Below are 25,915 nucleotides of genomic sequence, written 5' to 3' on the forward strand. Positions count from 1 at the left end.
TCAATGAATTAAATGATTAATATTTGGGCAGGACAATTTTTAGTCTCCATGAGATGAGCCAACCAAGTCAAGTTCATTGCATGGATATGCCCATGAATAATCTTGGTCATTCTAAAGCACCTCTTCTCTCCCTTAGGAACAAATCAGGGGAGAGTTCCTTCTTTCCTTGTAGTCCCTGCAATTTAGCAAATTCCTTTGTCCAAGAGAAGAGTTTACAATCATCTCAAATCCCCATGCTCACAGTCACCAAGTTTCAGCAAAGTGGGATGCTACGGATATGGCAACACTAGCTCTGGTGTTTCAAGAAGGCCTTGAAATATGGCACCTGCTTCCAAGCCAGGCCAATTGCTCTCCACCCTCAGTCTCAGTTTCTGGTCCAGAAAACGTGACTCATGGGCCCACCTGGCTGCACTGAGGGGATACGTGGTACATATGAGATACCCAAATAATTCTTGCTGACACCCCATACAGATTAGTTGGTGATGGCTCCAGAAAGACTAATGCTAAAGGCATTTAGTCAGAAGCTATTTTATCAAGCAGTTCTCCATATTCCAAAGTCCTATGCAGAAGTGGTGTGAAAACAAGTGGCATGGAATGCACCTCCTCAACAGGCTACAAGTCACTACCCTCCAGTAGGTCACCTTCCAATTCACCCGTAAACTGATGTTTCAGAACTTTCACAATTAGCTGGGAAGTTAACATCGGAGCATTTATGGTATCCGGGGTATCTTTATGATTTTGTCAAACAAACTACAAGAAAAAATTCACTTGACCAACGTTAACCAAATCATTTTATTCTAGAAGCACAGCCCGCTAAGGAGAATAACACCTTGAAAAATTCAGACAAGTTCTTGACCATGAGGGATTTTAAAAACCTTGAAAATCCTTGTGTTTGCCACTTGTTGTCTCTCTTTGGTTTGGCACCATCCGACTGTTCATAGTGGGTCTACTCTAAATTTTTGTGGCATTAAATTATTGACTCACAAACCATACAAGATGCAGTTAATAAAACGACACCACTGGTCACTCTACGGAGAGTCTGGTTTATAAGCACCAGGACTCCTACTAAAATATGCGGCCCAAGAAAATATCAAAAGGATTAATTTTGGTTGTTAATGGTAAAGAATGTTCTTCTGCAGCCATAAGAGAAAATGTCAGGTCTGGGACTGGGTGGATTAGAGGCGAACAGATTGCCAGAAACAAAGGCAACAAAGAAATAAAAATGTCTTCTAAATACACTGAAGCAAAACAAATGATTGGATTTGGGATTTAACAAAATATAATCTTATTTGCCTCTGCTCTTTCAGCACATCTTTTCTCTACGCCAAGACAATATGAATCTCGCCTTCTCAAGCCATATTTTCTTTTATGGGAAAGATTGCTGGTAACTGAGGGCAACACACAGAAGATACTATCAGTAGATTGGCATATTCGTTTTTTATGCTGAGAGGATGTCATGTTTACAATAAATTTTAACGCCCAATTATTTTCATTCCGTTCTGGTAAGAGGTAAAATAAGAATAATCAAATTAGAGGGGATTATTGAATTACAGCTGAAGAATGAATAGTGCTTATTTTAGAGACTGAGTTTAGAGTAGGGTTTGTTTGTTTGTTTTAGTGAGGAGTGTCTCTAATAAGAAAAGTATTATCACGGAACAACTGGGTTTTTAAAAAGTTGGACAATTTAATGTACCCAACCTCAAGCTAATAAAATACACTTTATCAGGCAAGGTACAGAACAACATATTTGTTTACAGTTTATGGTTGAATACCAACCCCACGATTAAGAATTAGGAAATTATCTTTATAGCAAACAGATCTTAGCCAAACAGATTATTAATCTGTACTGCAAGGTATCACCCCGCTCTTTGGAGGGTGCCAGCGTCACGTAGCCAACTGAATTCCCTCTCACTCTATCACAGGATTTTCATCTTTGACTTTCTACATAGGCCTGGGGTAGAAGTCTATCTTTCAGAAAAAAATGCTAAAAAGGGTACATGAAAAGCTTGCGCAAAAATAAACCATAGCACCTCAGGCTTCTTAATTTTTACACTATAATACTTGGGACATTCGTCCCTTGACATGTTCAGAGTGAATGCTTTGATGAAAAGAGAGAGAAGTAAATTAGATATAGAATGAAGAGAACCTGTATTATCATTTTAATAGTCCACAGACACATAAAAGGAAGATGTTGTTCACTACGTGGTGGGACTTAAACAACTCACTGACTTGGGAATAAAAAAATTTAACGTGATATGAAAAATAGCAACAGCTTTTGCAGTGACGTGAATATGTAACTTTTCACAAATTTTCTGAAAAATTTAACGAAGAAAAATAAAACCCACCCATTACATGACTTTGTAAACAACGAGAGTTCGCTCCTCCTATAACATTTTTGGACCTAATGTAAGATACTGAATATATTTATAGACTCTCAGAGATCACAGGCAACGAAATTCTAAACATTAGAAAGAAATCAACATTTTGCAACAAACAGCTTCCTAAGCAACCATACCACAAAGCCTCCATTTACAGGAGATGTCATACAGATTTAACACGGATATAATATCCAGTTTAGGTGGCTAGCAGTGGATTAGAATAGAGATGTCCCTGCTATTTATTCCTAACCTCTTCAGGACATTTCTAGATCGGTTTTTCTATTGAGAGCACGCATTTTTCAGTGTGTGGAGATTGCCTTCAGGCTCCCGGCTTTTTTTGAGGCGGTGGTTTTGATGTTTGGATAGGAGTGATGCCTGGGATGCTTCCCATGTGCTCCCAATTATCTATACATTAGTCCATATTCCCTGCCACTGGGATGCTCTCGCCAGAGCTATGATCCTTCCAAAGCAGCATCCCATTCAGAAGTGCAAAAATGAAAATTAAAATAGGGTTTTTTTTTAATTATTATTAGTTGAATGACATACGACCTGCTCAATGTTTGCATTTAAATTGGCCAGAATAATTCAGCTCTAGCTTTTAATTTCAGAAGGGTTAATCACCCTAACAAAGGTCAATCAAACTTTAATCTTCAATAAAATTGCTACAGCCCCAATCACCTGCAGGACATTTATTATATTCCTATTTCCATGTGAAAGAATGCACTGCTTTCATTATGCATCACTAATCTTCTAACTCTTTACATTAGCACATTTTACCAAAAATATTAATTCCTTTGAAACTCTGACAAGAGTTCATTTCTACACATCTCAGGAGATAATCCTGTTTAAAAGAACGGGTGTATCAGCTGTGAACCACTTTCCTGGCTTTTTCTAATCCTCATAGACCTTCGCTACTCCAACTGAGTTCTTACAATAGGAAATCTCAATGACACAAAATGTTATGGAGGTTTAGGTTAAAACAACATTATATCATTTTAGGAACTTAATCCCCCCTATTGTCTGTGATTATGCCATTCATCTCCTTGTTTCTATCCATAATGTTTACTACATTCAAAAGTTATTGATTGGAGGAAGCAAATGTTAACCATATTTGAACAGCAGCAGAAAGACTTAAATTCATTAATTTGTTCACTCAATAAATATCTATCGAGTGCCTATTATGTACCAGATACTAGGAGGCGAGAAATGCAAAGTCAAAGAAAAAAAGAGATTCTCTCTCATGAGAATAACACTCTCTTCCGAAAATGACATCCGGAATATAATAAAATGATATCTTAAACCTCCACTTCCAGTATTTCTTATCAACGTCATTAAATTTTAGTGAAGATTGGAAATATGCTGAGTCAAATTTTAGCCAAATTTTCAACAGTTTTTTTTCTATTATTCGGACACTTAAAGAGTTTAAAATTCACAATCTCATAAGTGGCTCATTTTTTAAGTTTTGAGAATATGAAATTTGATTTTCATATTTTCAAATAAATATATTCAGAGTATCTAGTCTCCCATGACTAGGAATAAAGCCGTGAGAAAGTTTAAATGGGCTTATTAAAAATACGCATTGCTATGCATTCGTTTCCAAAATGTCATTTCATTATGTTTTAAAAACTGCTATTAATACACACAGCAAATGGCATTGGTAAAACAAACAAACAAACACACAATTTTGCTTTATTTTTGCCATGATATACTGGTCTAGACGACCACAGAGGGAAGCAAAGAACCTCAGGGTAAGTCCCAATTATACTGCAGATTGATTGCTTTGGTATTCTAGCGGTGATGTGACACAGCATAAACAGCCCAAACTTCACCTTCTGCATCATTTTTGAGAAACCTTCCTCTCTCTTTGTACTCTGAGGAAGCACACAGGCATACACAGAGGCACACACTCCTTCTCATTAATATTCAAGTTCATTAATTAGCAATATGTGATGACTGTAATTTGGGTAACTCCCCAGAGCCTGAATATTCAATCAAACAAAGCAAATCCCAGTAAAAAAGAAAATACAGGTATGACAGTCAATGGCCAGACTGGCATTGAGGAATAGCATGATTTTAAGATATGCTGGTCTTTCTAAATGTTGTAAAAAGCCCCAATTACTTTGACAAAAGTCAAGACCCCAGCCTTCCTTCCCAACTGCTTTGAGCATTTCTTGAAACCGAAATAGGACCTCCACATCTTCTATAACTATGCTTACTTTTTTCACCCCTATAACGAGGTTAACACAATAGAAAAAGCAGAGCAAAGGCTCTTATTTTTGAGCAAAATGAATCCAAGGCTACACAATATAAAAGGTTCAATTGATACTTGTTAACAAACAGTTAATCTGAAAACCGATAAAGGTTAGACACAACGACAGGCAAAACATTGCTTTATACTCTATTCTCTGCATCAAAAGCCATTTCATTATAGTTCTGAATTCCCAGATTTGGAAAAAACCCAAAGCTTTCAGAGAATATGATGTAAATGCTCAAGATGCATATGGATCTTTTTACAAATCATTTTGGTCACAAAACAAATCGTAATCCACAAGCCATCAAACAAAAAAAAATCTGAATAAGAAAGCCCAGATGTGGAATTATGAAAAAGCAAACAAACGTACCTTCGGCTGAACAAGTTCACGATTTCTCATCTTGCCTATACGGCTTTGCCATTCCACCTTGAGCAAAAGTCAACTCCGTGTCCCTTGTGATCTTTGTGACAATGCCATCATATCGCTGGCAAATTTTTCGATTAAACTTTGCAGATATAGTAGCAACTTTGTTAATTATGATATTAGCCAGCTGGCGGGTACAATCAGTCAACCGCTGTAAGAAAGCCAGACAAAGAGACATCTAATCATTGCAACCAGAGCAGATAAATTTTGTTCCCTTCTCATACGTGTCACAGATTCTATCCCTTCTGACCCTCTCCTCAGCCATCGACTGTCAGATTTAGATTCTGCGAGCTCCCAGCTTCCCTTTATCCCTGCCTTAGATCTGAAACTCCTGGTTATCAGGAAGACACGCGTCACCAGCTGTCTCGGAGCAGGAAAGCAATCAGGTGAATACTACTTATTATCTTGCATTGCTTTCTGAGGAGTGACAAGATTGATTTGAGACCCAGAATACATTCAGATCTCAGACATGTAGTTCCTAGGTTTTGAGTTCAAAAAGGAGGCTATGTGTAAGGTTGCAACAGAGAGTACTTCAATCGCAGTGTTAAGGATATGGGATATTAGAAACTTAAGGAGAATTAAAAAAAAAAAAAAACCTATCAGAGCTCCTTTTTCAGATGCCTTTGTATTTTCTTTTCCACATCTGCATTACCTTGGTCATGTCTCTGAACAGACTGTTACCCAGCGGAGACAGCTTTATGGCTAAGTAGTCTTAGGTCAACCCCTGGAAACTGTATTCTGACATTATGAAGTTGTATCCATCCATCCCCTTTTCATCAGCAAGAGTACTCTATAAATTCCCATTCCTGGAACTCAGCCTTACAAATAAGTTCAAATCATACTTGCAGAGAATTTTATGAGGAACTAATTTGGGCATTGCAGCTAAGAATAACTTACACAACTTTAGATAAAGAGACAGACATCTCTAAATCCTAATACAAATTTTCCCTTCAGAAAAAAAATCAGTTAATTCAAATTATATAGAAGTGTGATTGATCAATTGATTGGTAGATATAAACACACATACCTTAATGAACTTACTGAAATTGAATTGTATATTGGTAACACACTTAATAACATTCCTGTAAAATGACGTTAACAATATTTTTTAAAGTGAAATATTCAGTTGACCAGTAAAGAGTTTGATCTCATGGTAAGCCATTAAACCAATCTAATACTTACTAAACGATTATTTTTCCCCTTTGAAGTGTTTCAACATCAGTGCATTAAAAAACATTTACATTGCAGACTTTTAAAGAGAGTAATATACAATATGTTAATAAAATTGTATTTATCAACAAATCAGTAGGTTTTTCCGGGATGGAAGAATTTGGTGAAAAGTTAAAATGCAATTTTGAATTACATTTTAAATAGGAATTCTATATATTTGGCTCCCTAAAGGGACCAAAATGGTTCTCTACCTATGAAAATTGCAGGTAGAGTGTACTGTGTTAACGAATCATGGTATGTATCTAAATTTGCATTTTATTTCCACATGAGGATATTCCTGTAATGGAAGGTCCAAAGCCCCTGCGTTTGGTTTATTTAGCATGAAGTGCTGAAAAGATAAATGTAGTTAGATGCAGTCTGAGCTATATATGACAGGGATAAGATGATGTAGGGATCCCCAAAACTACAGAGCGAGATACTTTCTTTCCAGGAAGATAAAAAGGCTTCTTAAATCCTACCAGAACAGAGATGGGAGGAGAAAACTATGGTTTCAGGAATTCTCAGAAATCATATCTATGCATATGTCTTTCTGAGAGTAAGATATTCTTTGTCCTTCATGTCTGGGGCTGCATTGAAGAAATACGTCAGAGCCCAGGAAAGCAGAAGAACAAAGGATTCAGAGACACTAGAGGCTGAGGGTATGCTGCAGCACAGTCTCAAGGACAAACAAAACAAAACAACAAAAACCCTTAGACATGACCTTTAGTGATGTTAGGAAATGAGCAGACTATCACCTTCACTGTCAGAGGCTTGATGACCACCATGGGGCCTGGCACATGGCAGTTTCTCAAGAAATGCATGTTGATGCAGAATGAACATTTTTGTTGCACACACCATCCTCCCCAAAGCCCAATTTACCCATCTTAGAATTTAAGTAATGCCAAAAGAATCCTTCTTTAGGCCTTGTGTCTGTTTCTATAGATCAATGATCCCCACATATTCATTCAAGAATTGTATCTTTAAACATACCCCCAAACCCCCCAATTCAGACCTACAAAGAGATACCATTTTTCTTAAGATTCCAAAATAAGTGTTTCAGTCTTGCTCACTACTTGCGCCCATGAAAATAGTTCTAACTCAGAAACTTCATGAGTCAAAAGCTTTTTTATTCTTTGACTGAAAGACTTTTCCCTAAGAAATTCAGGATAAAACATAGTACTTACACTGAGTTTTTCATCACAGTAGTGTCTATAAGAGAAAATGAAAACAATCTAATATTCCTAAAGAGGGAAATTACTAAACTACAGCAATTAGGTGTATGCAGTCATTACGTGAGAATGGGATGATTGAGGAAATCAAATTTTTATGACTACAGTAAACGAAAACAGCGGAGTATGGGACTGTACATATACTGATTACTGAGTGCATCTGGACAAAGATTGGAAGAAGAAATGTCCGAGGAGGAAGTATGTTTTGCGGGATGAGAAAGTGTTTTCTTCTTGCCCAGGAGCTTGCTTTGACACCATTACAATAGTTCATCTCAAAAAGTCTGAATAGAAGCCCCCATCTGTAAAATGGAACAACAAAAATAATACCCTCCTGGCGGAGCTCTGGTATTAAATCAGATAGTGCATACAAAACCTTTTGCATCTCTCCTGACCTGCAGTAAACACTCGTTACATATCTTCATTCTTACCTTTCCTATAACCCCCATATAAAGAATCCAGACACATCGACCTACACTTATAATTTCATTTTTTTTCTACGAAAATCCCCAGAGTCACTGAATTAAATGGCACAATCTGAAACAAGGAAAACCCACCAGACACAGAAATAGAGCCTAGGTGATAAAATGGATTTATGAAATAATAATGACAGGAATAATTTCAGGGGTACAACACAAGAATTCGATAATTCTGTATGTTACTCAGTTCTCACCATGGGTGCAGTCACCATCCATCACCACACAAATGGATGTAATGTTTCATGTCAAATATACATCAGTAAAAAAACTAATGGCAATAATAATAATAATGAATAGATAAATGTGACTTTTTATAAACCCTACAGGTCTTAAGAAGCAGGCCCTAGCTCTGCCATAGGCTGTGCCAATAAAGAAACAGGACTGCTGGGAAACTGAAGTGGAAATAGGAGAATGTGACCTGGAGGAATGGTCAACCCCTCAAGGAATCTTAGGGCTCTTCCTTTCCTTTTCCAATGTGGTGCCTGCTGATTTCTGCTCCCTGGGGGCACACATTCCAATGCAGAGCAGAAGCTCTCTCTAGAGCCTGCCAGCGCCCCTCCTCACAATGGGTTGTTTATTATATAGATGTGATGCACAGGTGTGGACTTTTGCTCAGATGGAAAGAGTCGGTGAGAACACGTTCATCTGGACTTAGAAACACACTGTCCATGGGGAAGCTTGCACCAATATCCACTGGGAATCCACACAGACAACTAAATCTTACTTAGGTGTTTATCTGGGACCATGCACCAGCTTCTGCTGGCCGCTGCAACAGTCCTTCCTAGTCCCTCTGGTCACTTGAATCTGTTTAATTAAATCTCATACATATATTTATTTCCTTCCTGCCTTCTGGCCTACTTGCTGGAGAATCAAACACCTCATTTCCCTTCCTGTTGTGCCGTGGTCTCAGGAGTCAGATGGCCTGTTCTGTCCTATGCCTAGCTCCTCACTTACCAGCTTGGGGACTTCAGGCAAGTTATCAAAACTCATTAAGACTCTGTTAAGAAAAAAAAAAAAATACCACCACCTTGTAACGCTATTGTGAAGATTAAACTATACATGTCATTTGCTTAGTATACAGTAGGTATTCAATATATACTCTGTCATTGTTGAAGGAGCAGTGGAATCCCTGGGAAGCAGCACAGCTCGGCAGTGGGTGAATTTAGATCCTGGTTTTCTCACTTCAATGATGAACAACAACAATGAAAACAGTAATAGTAATAATAACATCTCCATAGCATTATAAGAGTTAAACGACTACTACAAAGTACTTACCACATAGTAAATAATGTTTGCAAGTATAGTTATTATTCTGCCTACTATGCTAATTGGTTATTTCTTCCCCATTATGTAACTATTGTATAGTAAAAACAAATCAGGACGTTGAATGTGAAGACCTGAGGATACATATATTCATCTATGTCCATATTCATTTTTGTTGCAGCACTATTTGCAACAGCGAAGGCCTGCAAATGATCCAAAAAATCACCAAACATAACTGGTTAAAGAAGGCTATATCCATACTGTGGAATGCCAGGTAGCCATTAAAATTAATGAAGAAGTAATGATATGAAATCATTTCTATGATCCATCTTAAGGGAAAGAACAGTGTATTGTATGTTATCATTTTGTTTAATAAAAGTTTGTTCATAATATTTGTATATTTAGAGAATCTCTGAAAGATACATAAGAAATTGCTAACGGTGGTTGTTTCAGTGGGGAATGTGGCACTTGAGGAACAGGAGGGGAGGAACTCTCTCACAGTACAGATATTCCTCGATTTACAATGAATTATGTTTTGATTAACCCATCAAAAATTTAAAATATCATAAGTTTAAAATGCATCTAATACACTTCATCTACCGAATACCTTAGTTTAGCCTTGCCTACCTTAACTATGCTCAGGTCACTTTATTAGCCTACCACTAGGCCAAACCATCCAATACAAAGCTTACTTTATAATAAAGTGTTGAAAATCTCATGTAATTTATTGAATACTGTACAGAAAGTGAAAAACGGAATGATTGTATAGACACCGAACAGTTTAGGAGTTGTAAGTGTATGTACGGGTTGTTCAGCCTCCACGGCTGACTTGGAGCTGCTGCCCAGCATCAGGAAAGACCATTTTACCATATTTCTTTAGCCCAGGAAAAGATCAAAATTCAGAATTCAAAGTACGGTTTCACTGAATGTGTATCACTTTTGCACTATAATAAAATAAAAAAATTTTAAGTCGAGCCATAGTATAACTTAGGGGCTGTCTGTATATTCTTTGCTACTGTATGAATTTGTGTTATATGTATGTAGCTCTTTTAAAAGCATTAATAAACTTATCAACCTTAAAAAAGTTATTATCACTGAGTATGAAGGGTGTTTCAGTTTCTTTATAAAAAAGTAGAGACAACATCCACCCTTCATGCTAGTAGACATGATTTGCTAGTTTGTCTACTCAGATATCTGTAAGATACACTGTGTTGTTGTTTTTTAAGATTTTATTTTGTTCTATTACTTATTTATGTTTTAGAGAGAGAGAGAGTGTATGTGTGTGTGTATGTTAGCATGAGCAGGAGGGGTGGAGTGTGAAGCAGAGGGAGAATCTTTAGCAGACTCCATACCCAGCAGGGAGCCCGACATGAGGCTTGATCTCATGACCCTGAAATCATGACCTGAGCTGAAATCAAAAGTCAGACACTTAACTGACTGAGCCACCCAAGCACCCCTAGAGATTAATTTATATCTCTATATCCAATTTGGGGCTCGAACTTACAGTCCGGGGTCAAGAGTTGCAACTACTGACTGAGCCAGCCAGGTGCCCGCTTAGTGTTGTTTGTTTGTATCATAACATGACCTTTTCCTTTCAACTCTCATTTCAATGCTGCTGTTTCAGGAGCCTTCATTGCGTAAGTTAATTTTCTTCACTCAGTAAGTGCCAAATTGTTGATATTCCAGCAGCCTCTCCTTTCTTATAAAGGATCCTTATAAAGGATCGAACCCAGCACGTGAGAGACAAACTATACATTCTGGATTATTCCAGAATCATTTCAAGTTAGGAGCACTCTTCATGTTACAAATGACACATGTCCATCTTCAGATAGGCAGTTGGCTCTCAAGGCTAGGTCCTCTAGTTGCCAGCAGAATGCCCAGAGCTAAGGGTGCCCAGTACGGCACAAGGGGAAACTCCTGGTATATTGTAAATTCTCCACGGATAACCTGAAAGCTTGGTATGGGCTTCAAACAAGACGCTTTTTGTCTTTTCAAATATGCAGATTTGAGAACTCATTGCTAATTATAAATATTATCTAAACAAATATCAACCGATACTTTCATAGGAACCTTTCATGTGTCATGTTTCCTTCTTATATGGAATATAAAAGGTGCAACTGCCGATCACAGATGTTAGTCACCAGAACGCTTGGATTTGCAACAGGTGTACGTGCAACTTGTGGCCTTTACTGCCTGTCTATAAAACAGTATTGAACTCACAGGGAAAAGATGATGGTTAAAGGGGTTGGATGGCGTGCCAGATACAATGGCCAGCACTTGGGAGCACTCAATAATGGGTTTTCTCATCAGCAGCAGCATCACTGTCATCACCACTAATTTTAAACACCATTAGATGGTCAACCGTTGCACTGGGATATGAAAAACTGCTGGTTTTTCCCGCTTGCTAATTTTTCTATTCCAGAGTAAATGTTATCCATGAAATGAACACATGCCCTTAGAGCAACTGGTAATATTCATGCTATATGCCAATCCTCAAACTTTTATGGTCATGTAAATCAGGGAGGGATCTTGTTAAAATGCAGATTTTGATTCAAGTAGGTCTGGGTGGAGCCTGACATTCCACATTTCTGACAGGTTCTGGAGGGACCCAACCACTGCTGGCCTTGGGTTATCAGGTTATGGACACCCTGGACTTTATAGAGAGTAAGAATGACACACTTCATAATAAACACAATGACTATTAAACTATGTACTTATGTGCACAACCGAGTAATATCTTTTTCTTCTCTCTTTCATGCTTATCTCTCTGCATTTACATTCCTCAGTCTTCAAATAAAATACAGGTATGGAATAAAAGTACAACTAGGTTCCTCTCTATGCTGACTCCTGCTGGGTACAAGGCAAGGGGGAAAAATCAATTATGTCAGTCATAAAGTAAGGGTCATATTTACAAAAAAAAATTTTAAGGGAAAAGGCAGAAATTTAAACTTGAGTTTTTTTTGTTTTTTTTGTTTTCCTTTAAGTATGCTCCACACCCAGCATAGAATCCAGCTCAGGGCTTGAACTCATGACCCTAAGATGAAGACCTGAGCTGAGATCAAGAGGTGGACGCTTAATTGACTGAGCTACCCAGGTGCCCCAACCCTGAGATATTTTAAAAGAGTGAGTGATAACTATGATTTCCTTTCTTACCACAACCTAAGCCATTGTTTATATTCAATCTGTTTGACCCCAAAACAAAGTAAGATATTAACAAAATATTTTTTCAGTGATCTATATGCTTCTCTTGTGTAACTAAACATTTACAGTCACTTCTTAAGAGAATTACTTAAAACTAAATGGTTTAATCAGTAAGAATACTGTACCATCAGCAAGCTGATATAGCTGAACTCTTAAAAATTCTGGAGATATTTGCTAAGCTTTCATTATTATTTCTACTGCTATGAGTTCTCTTGATTTGTTTGATGATAACTAGTGGGGAAAAAAACCCCAGAATTTTAATATGGTAAGATAATACTCTAAATTCTAAAACCCAGCATCCAGGCAAAAGCTAACAAAGGGTATATGACCTAACTCAGGTTTGTTTTTGTTTTTTGGGCTTTTTTTTCAAACTGAAACCCATGGTAAGAAAATATTTATAGTAGAGCTAAGGAGCACACACACACTCAGAAGATTTTTGAAAAATGTGTTCATGAGACAATATTTGCTAGATTCAGTGTGCTCTGACAGTTCCATTCTCTTTATTTTAATATTATTAAAATTATTACAATTATTAACTTTTAGTGCTGGCTGTGATCCATTCCATTGGTTTTAAACAGCCCACTAATGGGTCACTCAAACTTCCAACCTCAGAAAACTTCTGAGAACTAAGGCTGATTCTCTGGAAGTTCATGAGTACAAGGGATGTTCAAGAACTGAGGCGACATCGTGACATTCATGGAACAAAATCCTGACCAGAGAGCCCACACAAGGCCATTTCAGTGGCAATTAACAGAAACCATATTCCCAACAACCCATTCAAGACAAATGTTTTCTCCCCAACCTTGTCTGGAGGATAATGTAAGAAAATCACCTTCACGATTAGGTAGAATAATGGAGTTTAAGTGAATCACCCAATTACTTTTAGGAAGTAATAAGGAAGTAAGTGAAGGATGACTGTGGATCAGAACTGATGAATACAAGGGAACGTGCAGGGAGCCATTTAGCAACTTTTAAATACATTCGAATATAGCAGGCTGCCTTGACCTGAGAGTCACATCAGTGAACCAAAAAGACATTATTCTAACATACACTGGAACTTTTCTAAGGACAGGCAAATGACAAAAAGAGCATGGAAACAGAATGAGATTTTGGATGGCATTGATTCTTTTTATGTGGGAATGGCTAAATTTTATCTTTCAGAAGTTCAAGCAGCACTAAATTGCTTCAACTACAAGTACAGGAATTTTGTTTCAATTTTATAAAAGGAGGACAGCGATCAGGTGTGTGAGATAAGAAACTATAGCTAATGAAGTCATGGAACCTAAATGAAGTATACTGAAGCCACATGTCAATGCCTGGGTACTGGCTAGATCTTTTCTCGCCAGCTGAAACACAAGCAAGCAAACAAAGAGAAAGAACACCCCAACTGGTAGCAAGACAGACTAAATGGTTAGAGAGGAGCATTGCTATCTTTAGTGGGTCTCAGAGTAGTTCTGTGTGAAGAAGGATTGGGTAACCTTTCATATTTCCTCCTGCACAGTTATTCTCAGATTCCATATGGGGAGTACAAAAATAGTGAAGAAAATCTCCCTAGTTCAGACTTGGGTACCATGCGGAGGCTTAAGAGATGCTTTCAGTAGAAGAGAGTTCGTGGAATATTTTTAAAACAATATTTTAGAGCACTGATCAGAGATTGTATTCTCTGTATGCTTTATCCCTAAGTGTTTCTAAGGAAGGTGTTTATTCTGATGAATCACTAATAGTTATTAGTAATATATATATATATATATATATATATATATATATATATATATATATGTCGGGATAAAGATTTTAACAGACTAGAAGGCCGTATCACAATAGTCTTCCTCTCAGAGAAAGACTTTTTCATAATTCTCTCAAGGGCCTCTGGCTTTTATTAAACATCAGCTTTTTTCCTCTCAGCTGAAATTATTCTGACAGCCTTGACGTTACATTATCATTATAAGATAGTGGTATACTTAAAGATAAATGAGGATTCATGGAGAATTAAAAATAAAAAGAATACATGCAAGTCTCCAAAATACCAGGTTAGAATATCAAAGGTTACTCAGATAAAAATTTGATATTTTCTCATTCAATTAATCATACCTTTCTATGGGTAAGCAAACAACCCACGCTGTTCCGTCAACAACCCTCCACTTCCACTGCACGTGAAAACACGTATATCTCATTTCAAAGATTTGTGTAAAAGCAATGATGATATTTTAACATCCTAGAAAGATTTCTCAATGAGGATTAGTTCTAATTCCAACTGATTTTCTCTGCAACTCAGGCTCCCTCACTCTCATCAAGAAAAGAAATATTCCCAGCAGGATCCTTTAGTTACATGGTAGATTTTTCTAAGTAGATTGTATGCCTCTTGCTCTTATATGGTCTATTAATAAGATATTGTGCTACTATACAATTTACTAAATTGCAAAGATCAGTCATTCTTACTTTCTATGCAAATCTAATCCTACAAAGAACAGGCACATTCATACACACGTAGTCAAATACTCTCAAATCCAGTGGTCCCTTAGAGAGTTACACAAATCATTTGGAAGATTTTTTCAAAAAAGTTTATGATAACCCCCCAAAAAAAGTTCCAAAGGAAAAGTGAAGTTTGTATCTGAGTTTTAAATGGCAATTTTAATTTCTTTATTTGTATAATTAGCGATTTATTTTAAGAACGCCAACTGGCTAGAACAGGAGTTTGGAAGACTATGTATTAAGAGGAAAGATGAAACAGATGCAGTACACAGTTAAGATCAAAGAGCCCCATCAATTCATTCGGAGAGTCAAAATCCAGCTGAGCCTCAGCGCCCTATCTGCATAATAAGAAAGGTTGACTAAAACATAAGGATTAAACAGATGAGCTGTCTCCTGCAGAGGCGTGGGAGGGAAGCCCCACTGAGACACTTGTAAAGACACTTTGGAAGTGCACACCTGCTCCTCCTGCAGTCAAACATACAGGAGACCAGCCTGGCCGTAGACGTTCCACTAATGTCCTAAATTGCTAGTTTTAAGAAAAAGGAATATATGTCCCAAGAATGTCTCTTTTTATTTGTCAAAATGCTTTCAGTCCAGGAAAATGACAAACTAATAAATAGCTTCCATTTTTCCAAGGTGACTTATCAAGGGCTTGCTTTTCAAAATCGAGAAGAAAGAGAGTATGTATTTTCCTATGTCATGAAACATTATTAGGGAGATGCATACCTCATGATCAATTTCCTTCCAATACATGGTGCTTTTCTAAAGGCCATCTTGAGTAACACTGGTAAATATATGCTAATTCTATTTCCATTCTCAGGAAATTATCATTTTTAGTAGTATATCCCAATTTTTATGAACACTCTGCCAGGTTATACTCAAAGCTATGCTAAATTACACAATTCAGTTCCATATAGCAAGAATACAGCACAGAAATCAAATGCACTTAAGGTTCTGGGCCCGTGACAAATGATACATTTATTCTAATGCCTTCACCACAATGTTATGTTGTAGCTACTGATAAGAATTATTCTGAACATAAATACAATTTTCTTTTAAGAAAGCTAAGCTAAGCATGCTGGGCCTTTACCCTACTGGGAAAAGATCGTATAGAGTTATAACATTAGACTTCAAATAAAATTTAAAAACCTTACCTTTGGTATGGATTAACTTTCTCAAGCACAGCGTGTACGGTGATTTAAACATGCAATTAATAGACCCAAATATATGGTAAGCATCAGCTTTTGTTTAATTCACCAAAACAAGCAATCCAATTTGCAGCAAAAGCAAGAGTCTCTCAGGAAGAGAAGGAGTTGCAAAATGTCAGGAAGTGGTTTCATGGGGTTGAAGTGCAGTCTTTGACCTGCTCCCTAGTAGTCTAATTATATGATCACTCACTCAACCAACCAGCCAACCAACCAATGTTTTTACAGTGTTGATTACATGTAAGAGGCTATGAGGGATACAGAGTATTACACGTGAACCATAAGTAACAATATTAAACCATAAGTGTCAAACGTGTGATGTGAATAAATACTGTAGAAGCAGAACCCTGTGGGATGAAGAGCTGGAGATTTTCATTTAAGAGGTGGGGTTTGGCTTAGGAAGTGAGGGATGAGGTGACGAGGAGGGAACTGGTTTCTTAAGGAAGTACAGAGATAGAAGAACGTAGAATCCACTTGGAGAGAGAGAGAAAACATTCCATTTGGCTAGGAGATACAGAAACAGATGTTCCAGGTTAAAAAGGAAAGAAAGGTGGATTCCTGGGTGGCCCAGTGGGTTAAGCCTCTGACTCTTGGTTTTGGCTCAGATCATAAACTCAGGGTTGTGAGATGGTATCCCATGTAGGGCTCTCCACTCAGTGGGGAGTCTGCTTGAGATTCTCTCTTTCCTGCTATCTCTACCCTTCCCCTCTCTCTCTAAAATAAATAAAATAAATCTTTAAAAAGATAAAACAGAATAAAAAGGAAAGAAAGGTAATTACGAAGAGCCTTTGCTCGTACACAAACCACTTTCCCCCAGTCTTTCCCTAAGTGTCCTCTACATGTAGTCTGGAGAATCACTTTTCATTTCTAGTAAAAACTTATGATCTGATCCACTCTGGACATTGTGGATCAGAATCTTCAGAAATGAGAAGTGAGAAACTGGATTTTTGAACAAACTCATAAGTTACATTATTTTTAATCTTTCAGGGCAACAAGGAACATTTAATGTATTTGGGAAGATGTGAACTGAAGGATATGTCAGAAGGACTTTGGGGAGGGAGAACTCAGAGACAAGAAGAAACTCGGAGCAGGAGGTCCAGATCAGAAGGGTTTTTTAGGTTGTTTTTATTTTTAAAGATTTATTTTATTTATTTGTTTTAGAGAGAAAGTGCACATGAGCAAGATGGCATTGGGGGGCAGAGGAAAAGGATCTCAAGCAGACTCCACCTTGAGTGTGGAGCTGACCTGGGGACCTGGGGCTGATCTCAGGACCCTGAGATCGTGACCTTGAGCTGAAATCAAGAGTTGGACACTTAGCCAACTAAGCCACCCAGGCATCCCCAAATCAGAAGTTCTTATTTTAATCTAGATGTGTGGTAAGAATAATCACCTTTGCTCCAAACAAACATCAAAATGTCCATTTCTCTCAAAATCAGAAGCCCTTAATCCCAAATCTCATCAGAATTTCCTACATATTAATATTCCAATGTTTTTAAAAAGGACTTTTTAAAAAAGATTTTATTTATTTATTTGAGAGGCAGAGAGCAAGAACGTAGGGAGAGGAAGAGGGAGAGAGAATCTGAAGCAGACTCTGCACTAAGCACAGAGCCTGATGTGGGGCTCTGCAAGATCATGACCTGAGCTGAAACCAAGAGTTGGATGCTTCACCGACTAAACCACCCAAGTGTCCCTAAAAAGGACCATGAAATCCAACATATTTCAGTAACACATTACTGATCCCTTAAAAAACAAAACAAAAAAAACCCTTTAAAGGTACACTAATTTATTGACCACTCTACTTTAAGCACCCATTTTCAGAAGGTCTCTCTTAAGTCTGACTCTTCAGATAAGTCAGTATTTGTTTGTTAATCCTTAGAGAAATCAGCAAATCATCTATAAATACTATCATATTGGTCAAAAATTAAGACAATAAATAATATTCAGTGCTGGTGATGGTACTGAGAAAGAGGACTATTAATAACTTTATGAGAGTTTAAATTTATATACCTATTCAAATGTGTTAGGTAATGCCTAAGAAAAATTTAAATGTCTACAGTCTTTAGCCACAACAAAAGCACCACTAGAAGTCTAGCTTAGAAAAGTACCTGCAGAGGTGTATAAGGATAGATAGTGTGCACACACATACACACACGTTTATATAATTATTAACTTATAGAATAAAGGTGGAAATAATTTTCAAGAACCTCAGTAAGGGAATAATTACATCAAGGTACATAGACAGAAAATGGTACAGTTATAGTCACAAATTCTGAAAATCTATGTGTTGTTATGGAATAATGTTTAAGACAGTAATTTTAAAACCAAATTACAGAAAAATACGTATAGAACCATCCAATTTTTAATGAAAAAAAGCAATGTGTATTACTAAGTGTACTTATATATGTTTCTTTTTTGATAGAAAAAGCTCAAAGGGGCGTGTACTTGGCTCAGTCACTTAAGCGTCTGCATTTTGGCTCAGGTCATGATCTCGGGGTTCTGGGATAGAGCACCGCATCAGGCTCCCCGCTCAGTGGGGCATGTGCTTCTCCCTCTGCCCCTCACCCTACTCATGCTCTCTCTCTCACATGCGAGCTCTTTCTGAAATAAATAAAATCTTTAAAAAAAAAAAAAAAGCTCATCAATAGTAGTGGGATGGAGGAATAGTACAAGAAATAAAGGCTAAGGTTTTTCCCTCTTTAATTTATACATGTCTGTATCACTTATTTCCTTAAATAATAAGCAAAAATCCTTCTGTAACTTAGAAAAAACTAACTTAAAACTTATCTTTGAAGTCGCTACTAAAATGAACATAGTATTTGAAAAATCTATTAAATAGTTGCCAAGGATTTTAAATAACTTCCGAAAATAAGTGACACTTCACAAGTGTCACTTTTGAAGTTAGTGTAGGGGAAACTGGCTTCCTTTCATTTTGATTAATTAATTCTCAAAATTTAATGGACCTGCAGCCTTTAAAAAATCATTCAGAAACGTTAACGATTTACGTATTGACTTCTACTTTACAAAAGCCTTTCCATTTTAATTAATCATATCAATCTTCCCATCTGATAGAGGAAAACTTTATACTTGCATTTTAAAGAGGAGAGTCTAAAATAAATAGATACACATAATGTTAGAGCTTAGAAGCTAAATTATGTAATTACGCTACTTGATCATTCATTAGCTACATCTCATGAGCCTACCTTCACTCATTCTCTGATTTAGCACTACTATTAGATACTTGGTTCCCACAAAATATCACAACTTATAATATGTGGGAATGCTGAATATGAACACTAATTTTCATTTAAATCTATTAGCAATCCATTTTCAAAATGCATCCAAATGAAGCTGTTTAACTTACCAATTTCATATTGTATAAAAGATGCATTTTCCTATACCAACACAGCAATCCTTAAAGGTTAACATAAAGCTAATTTATGTATTACTTTTAAAAATCAGAAAATGTCTTTTCACATTAAAGAAAATTTTCTACATTAAAGAAAATTCTTAAACATTATGGAAAAAACATTACTTCATCATGAAATTCTCTACAGTTGAGTAAGATTTACATATTTCCCAAATCTCATTTAAGTGTTCAGCAATTGTTTTTTTTCTTTTTCCTTTTCTTTTTTTAAAATTTTTAATTTTTTATAAACATATATTTTTATCCCCAGGGGTACAGGTCTGTGAATCACCAGGTTTACACACTTCACAGCACTCACCAAAGCACATACCCTCCCCAATGTCCATAATCCCACCCCCTTCTCCCAAACCCCCTCCCCCCAGCAACCCTCAGTTTGTTTTGTGAGATTAAGAGTCACTTATGGTTTGTCTCCCTCCCAATCCCATCTTGTTTCATTTATTCTTCTCCTACTAGAGCGTATCATGCTTAGTGAAATAAGTCAAGCAGAGAAAGATAACTATCATATGATCTCCCTGATATGAGGAAGTGGTGATGCAACATGGGGGCTTAAGTGGGTAGCAATTGGTTTTAATTGGAATTCTAGCTCCTCCTAATTCTAAGAAATATGAAAGGATAAATAAAATATACATTAGTTGTGAAGTAAATTAAGTCACATTCTGATATATTTAATAGCACCAGTGGAACGCATATATCCTTTGCTGACTGTGTATGTTAAAGTGAAAGGAACAGCCGTACCAAGCCTATTCAGATAGGAAATAAGGAGAAAACTATTTACTGCAGTTTCCTAGAGTTCGATGGCAATTAGCAAGTCTTACAGCTGTTATTTTATTTAAATTACTTTTAAAGTCATGTTTTATAAATGGGGAGAATACTTCAGTAAACATTAAATTCTTGAGCAAAAGTATCTTTTTCCATAAATGTAAAATTAAGAAGTTCGATGAGATGATTAAAATAATATAAAATGTTCTCTCTAGATGTATGACTAGAGGATATAGTCAACCACTGTTGGAAGAGTTTCTTCATCATTTAAGCATAAATACAAGTGAAGGTTTTTCCACTGTCTGGATCAATGACCCAGGACTTTTCAAAACACTTTGAATCCAGAATTATACTCAGGTTGATAGAGAACAACTAGGAAGGACCAAAAATAATTTGCCAACAAGGAGTTCATAGAAGAGACAAAGCATATACCTGTGACACCATTAGAAAATATTTCTCAAATGCTTGCGTGTCACTGTGTGTAATATAATCATAGAATAAGAGGCTGAGATACAAAAACATCCATAATTTCTCTGGGATTTCAAAAATCCTCAGGTATGGTCATTTTCTCTCCCAAGTATAACAAACATGTCAACACAGATCTAAGAATATACATGTATTTTCAGTTTCCCCAAAGCTAGTTTCCCTGCCTCAACGCACTCCAGGACAAAGCTGTTAAGCTACTTGTTTGTGCCATGGAACCTGACTACGTTTGCCTCTGAATTGTGGAACTCTTACATGGCTACAAGGTTATCACCTTTTATGAATTCCACAAATCAAAGGCAAACGTAGTCAAGTTCCATGGCACAGACGAGTAGCTTAACAGCGTTGTTTGCAAGAATGACTTTTACTTCTTTCTGCTATCAAAAAAAAATGTGTTTATTCATTTAACAAATACAGTTGAGCACTACTATGGGCGGGATACTATGTGTGGTATAATAACGCTGGGCAATGGGGGAAAGAGGATAAACACACGGATAAGGTCCTTAAATAGACATGAACTGGGTTTTGTGTTTTGTTAAAGACCCCTCTCCCCCAAAAGGAATCCAATTATCTTTCCTAGCAAGGTCTCCCAGGTCCACCATAGCTTATTTCAAGACCTTACTTAATGTTTTGTTCTTTATTTCTGTTTGCGCTAAAAACCATAGTAGGTAGCCTTTACATGTGCTAGTTTAGGCTTAACTGTAAAAGGCTTAGAATGGAAAGGAGACCGGCTCAATTTTAAATTTAGGCTACACAGATCACGTCAGAAGCATACACTGCTCCCCACAGACTTCTTAATACTTCCAGTTTAGTTGACGTTAATCAAGATTTACTTTCGTCCTCACTTAATTGAAAAGCATCTTTCAAAGTGAATAACACCAGGCAACATACCCAGGTGTGCCTGGGGTTAATTTCATGGCTTTCAATTTGAAAATCATTACTCTTAACTTTTCTAAAGGTTTTCACAAACCGACACCTCCGAAGTATTGAAATTGGTCTCAATTCTTCACAGTGATGGTGCAGCAACAGAACTTTTTGCTTTTTCTCAAAATACTTCGACTTCATCAGCAACAGATGAATTCATTAACTTCATTATTAATTCAAATGATTTTTTCATTTTTGTAAGCTCCAAGGTTGTCTCACTAAGATCGGCTCTCTCTGTGTTCTATAAAATGTAATCAATCTCTATTATAGTCATGAAAATGGTATTTGTCACTTTGCTGAGAAAAAAAAAAAATCAATATATTATCCAAGGCTGAACAGGCATTTAACGCAATGAATTGAAGACCTTTAGAGAAATTTAGCTTGCCAGGAGTTTAGGACAAGTTAATCGAAATCCAGAAAATTCACAGAAGGTTGGCCAATGAAATATATAGATGTGCCACAGAAATTAATATTTGGGCAGTGGAATAACCTGTCATCTCCAATCCTGATAAGAAAATAGATTTAGACAGGCAAATCTCCAAGGGGTCACCAATTTGAAAAACAATAGTGAAATCCATACACCAAGAAAGCATTTCTTGAATGTGGCTGGTAAATAGGAAAGACTTCATTCTCATTTCCTATAAAATGTACTAGGTAGAGAGATGTTTTTAGACCTGCATAAAGGTAAAAAACCTTCAAGGTCAGAAACCTGTATGGATACTGTCGTTGGACATTTTATTTTGGCTTTGAGCTGTTGAGGGCTGTTCTCGGTTGCAGTGGTTCACTACAGGGTGCAATGGTGTTGCGGAGAACTCAGAACGCATCTTGCCAGTCTCCCGCTCGGGGAGGACCTCTGATCCTGTTCTTCCAGCTTCTGCTATGTTGCCGCCAGCAAAGAGGAAGCATGCCCCTTGATGACCTCCTGTCTGTAGAATAACTCCTCTAAACGGAAAAGTCTCTGTCTTGAGCTGGAATCTACTTCTTAAAAAACTGCCGCTCTTTGATCCTAGTCCTATATTTGGATCAGCATAAGGTTCTTTTGTTGCTGTTCCTTTGCAGCAGGCCCTCAGATGCTTGAGGTCAGCTATCATTTCTTCTGTCCCTTTTCTTTTTCTGAACAGAGACTAAGTTCCTTCATCCATTTCTCCTACTACACCGCTTACTGTGCGCATGGTTTCAGAAAACCCATGGTGAATCAGAAAATCCTTCCCAAGATACCCCAATTTATCAATATCCCTTTAAATTTGTGCCACCAAAAGTACACATAAGAAACAAGTATGTTCAAGAAGCATAAGCTCCATCAGAGCCCTGCTTTACTACAGTTGGAAACTAATGTAAAAGTTAGTTCCTTCTTTCTGTCTCACAGTAGCTTCGCTGGATCTGTTTTGGGTTGGATTTATATCAGTGAGAGCAGAAGCTCTGTGGGGGCAGGAATTCATGTCTGTTTTGAAACTGCTCCACCTTCAGCACTGAGCACAAGAAGGCACTCAACAAATATTTGGTGAATAAATGTAGGGATAAAAGAGTCATTTAAAGATGCTAGATCTTTGTTTATTGAGTGGTTAACAAGTCACGTCCCTTCCATTCTATACTCATGAAACTGATTTAAAAAATCCAAATACAGGACTTTGTATTGGCTGCATATTGTCTTGGATTAGATCAAGGGTTTGCAATAGCTAAAACTATATCAAGTGCATATGCATAAACAAAAGGTGACTGTAAAGCAATGGCTTTCATTAATTAGCCTATGAGACTTGACAGATTCGAAAGTCATTTGGTCATTATCATACCCTATGGTTTTCAAATACAAAGTAAATAGCTCTCTGTATGTTAATTTCACTTTTAATCCTGCTGGAAGTGGTTATTTCATTACTCTTCAAAGAATAGTTATGATGTCCTACGTGAGACAACTGAGACATTGCAAAATTAATAATCTGTCTTGGCTCATATGAGAGGTAAATACCAGGACCAAGTTTCAAATTCCAGTCTCTTAGGACCAAATCCTATGTTTTCCACCATCCCATGCTCCCTGTTTTATAAAACTGAAAGATGATGGGAAAGGGAAAATAATGACAAGGAATTTCTGAAGAGAGATACTCTGTAATAATCTCATCATCCTGATAAGGAAGAAGTACCAAGAAGTACCATTCCAAAGAGTTCATCATAAAAGTTCCCAGTGGAAACCCATTTTTTCTTAAGGTATTTTTCCTTCTCTGCTTTATAGTCTCTAACAATTAGAGATCAAAATAGTAAAAGAAATTTTTAACTTTGAAATTTACATCAAATTTTGAATTTGTACTCCTATGACTGAAGAAACTGATAGAGGTAGAAAAACAACAACAACAACAACAAAACTTTAGGAGAGGAGAAACAAGATCATGGACTCCATGTGAATAAACTGTGTTTGTACAACAGTAAATCAACTACTAAATGCAACTTTAAAAATTTGTGCATGAAAAGGAAATGAGCACTTCTACTTATTTGATGAAAATGAACCCAAAGAAACAAGTGGTAAATTTAATACAAAAAATGTTGGCCATTTTGGTGGGTGTCCCATAGAGTGAACATACATGACAAATGTTTGTATCACCAGTCGTCCAGAAGCAACCCCCTGAAATAGCAAGGCAATTCTGACCAATGAATTCAAGCAACTGCCAATTTAACAGAAATATTCCTCTCAAATAGGCTAACTAACATTCTACTGAGACAAACTGGATAATTACTTGTTTGAATAATGGCATTATAACCATACAATGTACCAATCTTCTTAATATCTTGAAAATTCAATTTCTTATTAAGTAAAAGCACATGATGGTTCATCTTCATTTGCATCAAATCTGTGGAAGCTCGATTCATTTCATGACTTGCTCAATTACAAAGTAAATAAGCGACTCATAGAAATCACTTATTAGGTGGCAACAATGAAAACCAAAGAGCTTATTTTCTTTACAGGCTTCAACTGCCCCTCTCTGGTTTTTATGAATAGAATTTTTTTAATGCCATCTATTGTTGGCACTTTCAGTAAATGTTCCTCACAGAAGTTTAACCGTAACTTTCACGAAAATGACAGAGTTGCATCATTTCTGAGGTCATGGAACAAAGCAAGTTAATTAAAATTATTTCTTTGTATTTAACATGGCAGATAGCCACATCTTAAGAGATAAGTTACACTAAGTCTTCTGTAAATAGATCTCTTCCATTGTTAAGTCTCCGAGTATAAATGCGCTTAGGTTAACTGATCTAATGGTGCTAACTGACTTACTCAGCACATCTTTACTGACCACCCACCTGTGTCAAACACTACGCTACATCATGAGGATTTGAGGAAATAAGGCACAATTCCTTTTCTTCAGGTAGGTACAGTCTAATAGGTAAGACATAAACATGAGCATAGAATTTCAGCATGGTGGGGTAAAAATAGCATTACAGAGAATTCCTTAAGTTCACAGATGTCACCCAGAATCCAGAAGTGTGACTATCGTACAGTAAGCACTCAATAGATACTTGTTGACCAGATGAACAATGGAATGAATTTCAGTTGCTCTAGAAACAAACAGAAGAGGCACCTACCTCAAGCTAAGGCACTTGTGCTGCAGACTGGAGTGATGGATAAGGAGGAGATGTTGGACTTTACTTGTATGTTTCCAGAATACTCTGACCTCATATGGGGAGGAGAAAGGGAAAGAGATTGAGAGAAGATAGAGCCATCTTAACTGTCCATCGAAAAGGATTTTATGATAAGGTGATTTCTCCTACATGGCAGGCTCTGAGCCTGAACCTTGGGAGAAAGCAGTTATTTTCATGCTGATCACACTGAAGCCCTAAGTTATAAAGTGACATATTTGGATTTAAGTGATTGAGAGCAGAACAGGGCCATCAAGTTCAGTATATAGTTCACTATGTCACACCCCAGAGAACATATTAATGAAAAAGCTTTTTATACGTGAAGGCAGACTTCAACACATTTCTGTGACAGTAAATTAAAGATCTGACTTAAGACACCAACAGAATAGAGTAACTCTAGTATCAGCTGTATGCCTACAATAGTCTTTACAAATAAATTTATAATTATCCCTTCTCAAAGGTCTATCTTTATTCCCTCTTACTAACTAAAATGTAAGTGAGAATTCAAGCAGTTACAAAGATAGCTGTTGAGACAAAGTAATAATGGTCTTCTGGTTAAGATCCTATTCAAAGGTTGAGCTTTCTAAGAACTC

At 36.9% G+C, this 25,915-nt stretch overlaps 1 long non-coding RNA gene across 1 annotated transcript in view; it reads right to left on the reverse strand.

Annotated features, from left to right (window-relative positions):
* The window catches only part of LOC101690711, a 58,619-nt gene that overhangs the window by 15,442 nt on the left and 17,262 nt on the right, over positions 1-25,915 (reverse strand). Inside the window, exon 3 of the long non-coding RNA XR_006608040.1 lies at positions 5,000-5,204. This is a non-coding gene — a long non-coding RNA (uncharacterized LOC101690711). The remainder of the gene's footprint in view (positions 1-4,999; positions 5,205-25,915) is intronic.

The sequence above is a fragment of the Mustela putorius genome, unplaced genomic scaffold (assembly GCF_011764305.1).
Source record: "Mustela putorius furo isolate JIRA1106 unplaced genomic scaffold, ASM1176430v1.1 tig00000788_pilon_pilon_pilon, whole genome shotgun sequence".
NCBI lineage: Eukaryota > Metazoa > Chordata > Mammalia > Carnivora > Mustelidae > Mustela > Mustela putorius.